The sequence below is a fragment of the Pleurodeles waltl genome, chromosome 7 (genome assembly GCF_031143425.1).
Source record: "Pleurodeles waltl isolate 20211129_DDA chromosome 7, aPleWal1.hap1.20221129, whole genome shotgun sequence".
NCBI lineage: Eukaryota > Metazoa > Chordata > Amphibia > Caudata > Salamandridae > Pleurodeles > Pleurodeles waltl.
This window is the reverse complement of record NC_090446.1, coordinates 963,120,559-963,131,718: the sequence shown is the minus strand read 5'-3', so window position 1 is coordinate 963,131,718 and position 11,160 is coordinate 963,120,559.

Genomic DNA, 11,160 nt, shown 5'->3' with positions numbered 1-11,160 from the left:
CCTTATCTGGGTGAAGGCATCATAGCTGGTCTGGGACCATGGCAAGGTTCCTCCAGTAGTTACTACCTTCATGGCCAATGGCGGTCACAGCAGGGTGGTAGAGATGCCACTTTTATACACATTTTCAGACAGCTGATGTGGATTCACTGTCTCAAACTTCAGAATTGGTTTTGATTGCCTTTGTTTGGTTCTCCGTTCATGTGTCCTTCTGTGGCTGCTCTCCAGGCACAGTCTAAAGTTATGCTTTTCACAGCAAGTTGCCCCAGGGCTGTCTTCAAGAGGCAGCACCCTCCACATGGGTACAATGAAGTGTGAGTCCACTGCAGCTGGGTGCCATCAGCCTTCCTGAAGCAGTAATCTTGGACAGATAAAAGGGGAGGCCTGGCCTACAAACTTCCTCACCTTGAACAACAGAAACTGCAGTCCCACCATCCTGCCTGGAAAAAACTAGGAAGAACGAATCAGCAGCCCTTTGCCATCAAATCCTTCATGTAATGTTTAGAGGTGACCCTGTATCCATCCTCCACCTCCACCCTCCAGCTTCAGGAATGTAGACAGCACACTTCCAGTTACTGGGTAAGCTGTCCTCACTATCCATCTTGCACCGTTGAACCATGGGTATCCAAAATAGGTCCAACTGGCGTCAGAACTGAGACTCATACACATAGAGCCTTACTGCCGCTCGTCTACCACACATAACCTGTACACACATTTGACACACAGTGGATGCTAGTAAAAGGGTCTGGAATACACATAACAGCGAATCTTTACACAAGAGCTGTCAGTAGAGTACACTCTCCTTACAAGTGATAAAAAGGTTTTGTCATAAGGATGTATAAAGTAAGGAATAGTGTTATTACCGCCAAATTTCTCACCAATAAAGTTTTAGACGTCTTAAAAATTGGAACGACTTTAAAATGGTATTACTAATTTGCCTAAAAGTGACCGGTAGAACTGGTATTAAACACAAAAAGTGTGTTGTGGATCACGCAGAACAAATGTAGTGGGTGGCAGGGTTCCTGACTGCGAGAAAATGTGGTTTTATAGAAAGAGAAAGGGAAGGGAGAGTCACAAAAAGAGAGAAGTCAGAGCAAGAGTGGAAATTCTGAGAATAAATATTACATGATTTCAGGGTTATGCTGTTTTCACTTGTAGACGCCAGGTGGCAGTGTTCGACCACGAATGAACCAAACTATTATGTCGTAAAACGAATATTTCTAGATTTGAAAATATTGACTTCGTAGTGGCCATGTTGTCTTTCTTATATGAGTGGCATGTGATCCTGTGTTCTGTGGTATGGGTGTACTAAGTGAATGCGATATATTTAAACTTGAGTGCATGCAAGCTGTGTTCTTTGTCAGCAGATGGATACAATACATGCGATGTGCCTTCTCTGTGTTAAGAGTGCCACTTGGTGTTCAATGCGAGCGGTACTCTGTGCCTGTGTGATGCAGCAATCTGTGTTTTTTCATGAAAGAGGCCATTCTCTATCAAATGAACGCTCTGTGACTTCCCTGATGTGAGTGGCAACTGGGAAATGTGATGCCATATTCTCAAATAAGCGTAGCTTAGTGCATGTGATGGCTTATTGTGCCTGACACTTGGTATATATTGTTTACGTATTTGAAAGATACTTGGTGCGTTATGTGTTGTGTCATGCACCATTCTCTTATATTACTGGCAAACTGTGCATATGATGCTCTGATCTTTGATACAAAAGGTACTTGCTGTCTATAATGCCATGTTCCCAGTTACAAGGGCCTGGGCCACCTTGTGTGTATGATGTCCTTTTCCTAGATATGAGTGACCCTTGATGTGTATGATGTTCTGCTCTCAGATAGGTATTTCAATTTATAGAAAAGACTTCCTCCTTCTCTGGATTGAGTGGCACCTTGCATTATACCAGGTGACGTCACTGGAGTGGGCACAGGGTAACACCAGTCTTCATTTGCTCGATATGGCACACTGTTCTCTTTTGTACGGCCCGAAGAGCGCAATATGACAGTCTCAACAATCCCACTGTAAAACCATAAATCTCATCAGCTCCCAGTCAGTTTCCTATGAGCCTCCCGTTCTCTCCCTTATTGAGGGATCTCTTTTTTTCACTAAACCTCACATGAGCTAAGAACTGTAAATAAGTCATAGCTCATCGTTTTCTGCTAGCTGCTCTGCTACTCTGATGTCCCTGAGAAGGATGTTACATTTGGTTCCTGTGGTATCTCACAAGACCATTGTTAATGCCCTAGTGACCTTTTTTGGGTTTACCAGCCTGTCTACTGCAGGGGCTACAGATTGTCCAGAATGCTGCCACGCGCCACATTCTTAAGGTTCTGATCTGTCAATCTGTGTCCGCTCATCTCCGCCATCTGCACTGGATTCTGTAATCAGCTGTATCAAATTCAAGGCTCTGATCTTCATCTACAGAGCTTTGGAGCACAAGGGACCTCAGTATTTGAGATGCAGACTCAAGGCCTATTATCAGTGTCCGCCTCTGAGGTTAAACTTCTGGAGGTTCCGGAACATCCTGAGGGTCAATAGAGCTAGGCGCAGTGGAAAATCCTTCTCATTTCTTACAGCAAAACTTTGGAATTTGCTTTCATACATCCTTGATTTTGCTGCTTTGGAAAGCATCATTAGGAAAAGGTTTGAAGACCCACCTGTTTAATGTTTCGGTCGATGTCTCTAGGGTGGTCCTGCTGCTAGTGCTGGGGCGCCCAGCTCTCTATTAATACTATTGTATGAGAAACTGAATGGACACTAGCAGAGCTTCCATGACACCCTGATATTTATGGCTTTTAAACATGGAATCTCTAAACTGTTCCTTCTCAGATAACTTGGATTAGGCTTAAAGTTTAAGCCTAAAAAAGATGGTCGGTATGGAAGAAATATACAGGCACTATGCACAACTTTTAAGAGATAAGGAAATTAAGGTCTAGACATGTATGTACAAAATATCTTTTCAATTTTTTAGTACGAGTGCCCCAGTGCAGGGGCTTTTAATTCTGTTCCCTATAATTAACAATAAACAATATTGGGGTTCTGGTTGACTCTGGGAGTGCAGAATTAATTGGAATTCACAGTTTAACCCTGAGGATCTCTTGAGAAATGAGCAGACCTGGTTCTAGATGGGGAACCAGAAGTGCTAGCCCCCCTCCAACTTCCCATTCCCCTCCCAAAGGAAACCCCTGACCAATCTAAGTCCCATTCACAAGTGGAAAGTCTTCTGTTATTTTTTATGTGTGCTTACAACTCATGCTATCGGTTTTTAGCACCTGACTTGCATGACATGGGCTACAAAGTGTCTGTGTGTAACAGGGCAGTAATATTAGGGGTGCAGCTGGGTCTGTTATCGCTGGCCTCTCTCTTCAAATTGAGCCCGCTATAGAGGACTCCGCAAGAAGGGTTCTATTTTAGGGAAAAACATGCCTTCTCTGGTTGCTGTGGCCCGTGTAGGCTTCAGTTAGATCTGTGACAAAGAGTGAGCCTCTTCTGCAGCTCCAAGAGCTCAGAGGTGAAGGTATGTTGTTTCCCTGGACTGCAGCCTGTTCCAGACTTTCTCAGCTGCTCACAGGAATAAAGCACTCTAGGTGTCAGTTAGGACACAGATTTCCTTGTCTAGAGCAGTGTTTGTCAAAATATATGCTGTGACCCACGATTTTTGCTGGATCGTGTACGTCCAAGCAATAAATATACTTTTAAATTCTGTATTTATCTTGTCACATTTGCTGTGTTCAATGACAGAGGTCCCGTTTCAGGCTGTGTCTTCTGACAAATTGCTGCTTATGTTTTTTTTACCTGGGAATTTGTGTTTACGCACTCCTCTCGCTTTGCAGTTAGAGAATGAGAGGTAGAGTGAGTTATGTGACAATCGTGTAGGGGTATAGAGAGTAAAATGTTAAAAAAAAATGTAAATTAGCACTTGTATAGCGCACTACTTACCCGTTAGGGTCTCAAGGCGCTGTACTCATACCGCTATGGAACCCCTCCTGGCTTTTCCCTGTGAGGCGCCCACTCCTGAGCACCCCCAGGGTGAAGCCAGGCATCCAAGCGCTGTTGGGGCCGTTGTGGAGATTAAGCAAGCTATTGCCCAGAGTTGCAGAGTGGGACCCATGAATTAGATTAGGCACCGAGGCGAGAATTATCTGGTCAAGGAGAATTGAGCCCAAGACCTGCCGAAGCGGGACTTGAACCCTGGTCTTGAGCCAGATCTCTGCTTCAGGGTCTGCCGCTCTAACCATTGAGCCACACTTCTCCACCGAGTGTGAAAGGGAAGGGTGTAGGATGTCATTTTTTGTAATACACAAGAAAATGTAAGTATGTAGAAATGAACTATGCACATTCAGTAGTCTGGAAAGCAAAAATAAAGTACTTGTTTAATTCTGAAGGGTGATGGAGTATAAAGATTTAAATCGCATGAAAACAAATCAAGTCACTTTTACTTAGTAATGCACAAATGATGAATATTCACTGAAACCCGATTTCCACACATTATCATTTGTGTGCAATATGCATTTATCAGTAAACTGTATGTCTTTGTAAAATTAGTGGCCATTTCAGTAAAAGATGGGCTGTCTATAAATGACAGTGTGTTACCACACGATGCTTTGTTCACATTAAAAAATCACCGCCTCATGTCTGTTAAAGCTGGGTGGACCCCAAAGTTTGCCATGCTAAAAAGTGGCCTGTTGTTCTAAAAAGTTTGGGAACCACAGGTCTAGAGTTTCCTCAGTACACTACTGATTACTGAATACTGATACATTTTCATTGCAGGTGATGTCTTTGATAGACTGGTAGGTTTGGGCCAGAGTCAGTCATCTTAGAGGTTGCCTCAATTACATCGCCACCTAGCATGTGACTAAACCTGTCTTGGTCATACCTACTTTCACAGACAGCAAACTCTTCTTATTTCTGAGCGCTTTTTAAAATGATTCTTTTTTGTTCCTTTTCCTCCAGTGTTAGCATGTTCTGATCATTGCTACTGCCCCAAGTGCTTAAGTAGTGTTGAAGTCTCAGTATGCCTTAAACTGCATCATTCATAATTTGTCCCCAACATTTCTTCAGGGATAGAACTAGTTTTCATCATAATTATAAATCATAATTTGTATTAATCAATGTAGCTTGCCCTTACTGGTTCAGAAAGCTCTGTTTGTTATTATGTGTCCCAAAACCCTGTAAACAAAACTCCCAATCCCATGCCATTGTGTAGACAGTAAATTTCATAAAAGCCTTTGTTCATTTTTGCCTCCTTTCCTTTTGTATCTTCATGGGCCCACCCAGATTTTTTCACAGCCCTCCCGGACCATATTTCTGGAGCTGAGCCCCATTATGAGGAAGTACTGAGCAATCAGAAATTCTGGATCTGATTCTCCTGGTGAGTCCTCATTCGTCCCCTCAGTGATTTCAGATGATTTCAGCTGCGAAAATTTCCAGGAGAATGTAGGTTTGTAGTGTTTCCCCAGACCTTACAATTAAAGTTGTTAGGGTTACCAGTCCATTCAAAATTCAAAGGCACTCCTAATGTGGCACTTAATCAATACGCACTAGAAGGTCATGTGGTAACATGGGGAGATGGTGAGTGAGGTAGCTGGGGCTTCCTGCCTTGGGTGTCCCTCCTGTCAGTTTGTTAGATATGGCCTCTCACCATTTTTTTTTATAACCAGGTTTTATTGATTTTTCAATAAACTTAGCGACATGGACAGTGTTATAACAGCATAAATGAGCCATGAATTTACATGCATCATAGTCTATTATGTTCATCCTGCTAAGCCAAAACATTCCTAACATTTTTCTAATAATTTACTGTGATTTTGGGGACACCTCCTTGCCACATATGTAGGCTCCTCAACCTTTGTGCGCTAGTCCATGGCCGCATGCCACTCGGCGATGGGCAAGGTAGTCGCAGAGTTCCAGTACTTCACATTGTCTCTTTTGGTGATCATAGTTCCGATCCCAAGTAAGGTATGTTCTCCCCAGCAGCCTCCCAACTCCTCCAGGAGCAGTCCGTAGGGCGATCAGTGCAATTCTGGACGAGAGCTTTACCAGCCTCCCCAGCACCCTTGATATAGCATTAAAGAACCTCAACTAGTCTACCTCAATAATAGGACACCCTCACACCACATGAAAGAAGTCCCTTGCTCACTCTTGTTAATGGAAGCATGTGAGTGCACAGAGTTTCTTCTTGTGCCACAACCTCTGGGCGTGAGATAGGTAGTATGTAAGTATTTAAGCTCAATAAGCCAAAGTCGTGAGGAAATGACAATCATCCACAAAACCATACATGCTTCCAGTCACACTCATGTAAGGGGCCCAGTCATGTCTCCCATCATGCCCTCAGCCCCAAAAAAAGAGACTGGGAGACTGGATGACCAGTGATTTATAAATCTTAAATATTCTCCATTTCCTTGCTTCCACCGGGCTTCATTCGGTTATGTCAAAGATGAAGTTATGGTGACATGTGAGTGCATGATGCAATCACATATATCTATAAAACTGATTTGCATAACTGAAATTCCCTCTGAAGGTCTTAAAATGACTTCTTATGATTACCCTGCCAGATATCCCCTGCCTTCGATATACCAATGAAGTTCCACTCACCAAATCCCTCATGCTGTGTGCAGTTTTCTTGCCAGTGGCCCTGCTCAAAGGTGTTTCCAATGTAACTCTGCAGTCCTACCCAGTCCACTTTAGAGCTGATCTCCTAGCAAGCCGTACTGCTCTGGTAACCTCATGGAGGACCTGCAAAATAGGGGCCGTAGAGCATCCTTATCACAACAAGTATGGTAGGTCATAGGCATTACAGACCGTTTTCCAGGGTGGATCAGCAGATCAATGTCCCAAGTTGGGGTATACCAGGATTGCTGCCCTAACAGAACACAAGGGAAGCCTTTCCTTATGGAAGAGAAAGCCTCGCACTCCTATTCGTGTCATGCTTCATCATCAGCAACCTCTTCCTACCCTGGTAGAAGAGTGCCACCAGGGTTCACTCAACCTCCTGGCAAGCCTAGACAGGAAGAAGTTTTTAGATAAAAACTACTGGACAGAAAGGGGATCCAAATTTCCTAGAACTACTTAGTGTACAACCGGTATATCACTTTTAATGATGGTGTCCACAGGTATGTCTAAAAACAAGGTGTGGCAATACTGATGAGATTAATGGCTCAGCCCGTCTCAACTAGCCGACATGTTTCTGCCCTCACAAAGAGCCTTTCTAGGTCTGGGGCATTCCTGAGGGCTAAGGATCCCTATCTGGAACTGCGTACTAAAGCCGGAACTTAATTCATCACCTAGAGAAACACCCAAGTCCTACCTGAGTTATTAAAACTGGTATGATGACACTAGATAATAGGGGGTACTTGCTTTTGGTCTGGTGAAGTGGACGGTGTCCTTTGTAATCACACAGCCGTCAAAAGGCCGACCGTGCTAGTCCACCTATCACGGACCACTCCCAGTCGCTAGAGCATCCCCAAACTATTATTGTGGCCAACCAAAGCCACCTCCCCTCAGAAGGCTGAGTCATGCTACCCCCATTTAGCCTGTCCTTCAGCACCAGGATCTGCATTGCCCATAAGTAGAGACGTAAATCTGCCATTCCCACCCCTCCATCATAAGCCAATTGCGTACATATGCCAAAAGCTATGCGGGAATGTTGACTAATCCACAAGAAAGATCGGACCTTGGCAAGCAAAGCTCAAAACCACCTCTAGGAAATTTTTAGTGGAAAATTCTGGAGCACATATAGGTACCGTGATAAGGCCATCATTTTAAACAGAGCTACACTGCCCAAAATATTAATTGGGGTTCTGAACTACCTATTAAGGTTGGTTTTCATTTTGAGTATTAGGGCCTTAACACTGGCGATCCACGTGAGACTGGGTTTCAGAGCTATATTCATTTCCAGGTAATGGAAGCTAAGTCTATAGACTGGCAGGCAGCGGCGACTCCTCCGCAATGGTGGAGGAGTGTTTTACCCCGCCAGCAGCAGCCGCTGCAAACCTATAACAATGAAACGATAATAAACTATGTTTATAATCATTTCGTTGTTAAAGGAGCGGGCCATGGGGGATGACGGCGACGAGAGGAGTGCACTGTGCAATCCCCTCAGTGTGCATGTGTGTTTGGCCGGCTGTCTCAGGCTAGCCAAACACACATGCGCACTGTGCTCTCTCTAGCCCGGCACTGTGTTGCCGGACTGGAGAGAGCAGGTACAGGCTGCCAGTCTGCCTGGGAGCACCCTGGATGGGTGCCCCAGCCAATCCTAACGCTGCTCTGAGCAGCGTCAGGATTGGCCGCAGGGCAGGTGGGAGCCTGTGCCTTCTGTGACCAGGAAGAAGAAGCAGCGGTGCAGCAGCAGCTAGACAGGTAAGTTTTTATTTTTTACTATTTTCTTTTTTATTTTATTATCCCCCCTCTGCTCCCGTCTCCTGCCACACAATGCCCCACCCCTTCTAACTCCCACGAGCCGCGACTGCTGGCAGTCGTTATATTTTAGCAAAGATTAGGTTACACAGCAGCAAAGAGGCAAGGGGTTAAAGTAGATAATATACAGTGTGGGTTTGAAGCGAGAGTGCCAATAAGATGAGGAAGATGTTTTCTATTGTTGCTTGTATTTTTTCTGAGGGAAGCTTGTAGGACAGGCGGATTCAGGGTAGTTGCTCCCCTGCTCCTGTGGTGCTAGGTTTTATGGAGCGCGCAACACCACCAAGACATTGCTGCAACCAGCCAAAGTTCAAGCAAATTCCTCATATAGTTGTAAGTATTTAAGTGTGCAAGGAAGGAGCAAGTCCAAGTGAGCAAGAGTCTACTATATAACGAGGGACCTCTCGATGTGTCAAGGGCTCGGAGGTAAGATAGGGCACTGGAAGTTTAGAAATCAAGTCGTGATCAGCAGGAGTTTATGTAAAGTAAAATGAAGAAGCAGGACTGTAGAGGTTGAGGGAAGGTTGATGAGATTCAGGACAGTGTCACAAATGTGGGTTTGTTGTGAGGGGAGGAGGAGGTGGTGATATATTGGCCAGTCATTGCAGAACAGGTGAATCTTTCAGGTTGCTGATTAAGGGGTAAGACACAGTCACCAACTGAGCACCGGTGGGGGTCGGGAGTAGAAATACCCACTAAAACAAAACCCATGTCCTTAAAAAAGGAACCTAGTGGACTCAGGAAGAGGTCGACATACAGTAAGGATAGACTGTATGTTTTATGGAAAGCAACAATGTGGATTTCAAAAAGGCACAGATGTCAGAGTTGGGGTGAGCTTTTAAAACCCATTGAGATCAATAACCCAGCCCCACCTAATCAACCGAACCACAAACCCTGGGGTTATGAGACAAAAAGTAGACAGATGTGGAGTGAGCAGCGTGCATATGTGTGGAATGTAGTATAGATCAAGATTCAGTTAAACACAGCAACTCTAAATGCATAGGGCCTGGTTCACAAACTGCATTTTGATGCAAGTTTTGTAGTACTATAGTTGTACTAAAATATTTCCTACAAAGTGATAGTCAGAAACTGTACTTTTCTAGTACTTTAGTCTTTTGTAGTAAGTCCCTACCTTCATTTTTGTGTATGGGAGGGTGTTACAATACAAGTGGTTGACCATGTTACTGGACTTGCTACAAAAGGGCCAGTGGAAACAGACACATAGTGGCACCCCTCTGGTTGTGGAAATGAGGTACTGCACTGTCGTTTGGCTATTTCTCTGTTCCTTTTTTTTAAATAGATTTTATTGAGTTTTCCATAATCAACCAACATTGCATGGCGTGGTTCTGTATGATTGAAACAAAGGTTGTATAGTAGTGCAGAGAATCTGCATAGCATGCAGTGATTAAAGTATATCATACACTTAATATGCCAATCCCCAATACTCCCCTTCCACATCCCCCGAGTTGGTGCTAAGGTCTGGTGTCGCAAGGGTCCCAATAATAAGATCTCCAGTGCTGAAAAGTCCGATCCCCAACTCTTGCAGTGGGCGACACAATGTCCAAATGGTCTGGGGCAAACCCTGTGTCTAGAAAGGGGCAATAGTTAGTACTGAAAGTGCCCTTCAGCTAGCAGACTTGTGTAAGGAAGAGTCTCATAAGTGTTGTTCCGGGTCCCTTAAACCCTCCAAAAGGATCCCTCAAGCCTGGGTCACCTCCATCTGGCCAATCCTCCTCTTCACCTCTCTCCACAAAAGTGTGCCTTCACAGCCCGCCCACTTTCCCAATTCTTTTCACCAGGTTAATAAAGTCGGTCCCCTAGGTTCTTTCCAATGTCTTGTGATTTCCCGCTTAGCCAGAATTAGACCTAGATCCTGGAATTTACTGGTCACTTTGGATTTAGAGGTATGAGGAAACCAGTGGGGAAGACAATGGGCCGGTGTGAGAGGGATAGTCTTTTTTATAAGTGTCATCAGCAGTCAAGTGACCTCTGTCCAATAGAGTTACAGATGTGTGCAGGACCATAGCATATAAAGAAAAGTGGCACCCACCTCTTTGCATCTGGGACATGCAGCATCTGCTGTTAAAAAGTATATGTTAATCTTGTCAGCAGGAAGATAAGCCCTATGCAAGATGTAAAAGCTGGTAAGTTTAAAGCTCCCATTTCGGGAAACCCTCAGGATGTGCTTGAGGATTATCTGCCATGCCCACTCTGAAATCTGGATTTCCAAGACCTCCTCCCAGCTGGTCCAAAGGGTATCAAGGGACAGCAGCGTTTCTGTCTGGAGAAGGCGGTATAACCAAGTAACTGCTTTGTATGTATCAGTGGAAAGGAACACATTACTGCAGAAGGGATGTTCCCTCGGCTCCACGTGTCTCGTCTTCCAATGCCATTGAATGGCTGCGGTCACGGACCCATGCAGCAGGAAATGCCCCTGTGAGACATAAAATTGTTCTCAGAAATCCACAATTGGGAGTAAGGTAGAATCCCTAAACACGTCTCCCACCCTAGTGGCCCCCGCCTCAGACCAGTCAGTTAATCCCGCCCATTTTCTGCCCTGCTGAAGTAGCAGCAGTGCGCTAAGAGGCAGGTCCAAGGAGTAGGGCACCTTGGTCTGAGTCTATCTCATACAGTGGTCCCAACACTTTTGCAGGGTCGCAAGTGCCTGCGAATCCACAAAGTGGATACGTGGCACTTTGAGTACCAACTTTAGCAAAGTGTCATACAGCGGCGTGAAGGGGCCCA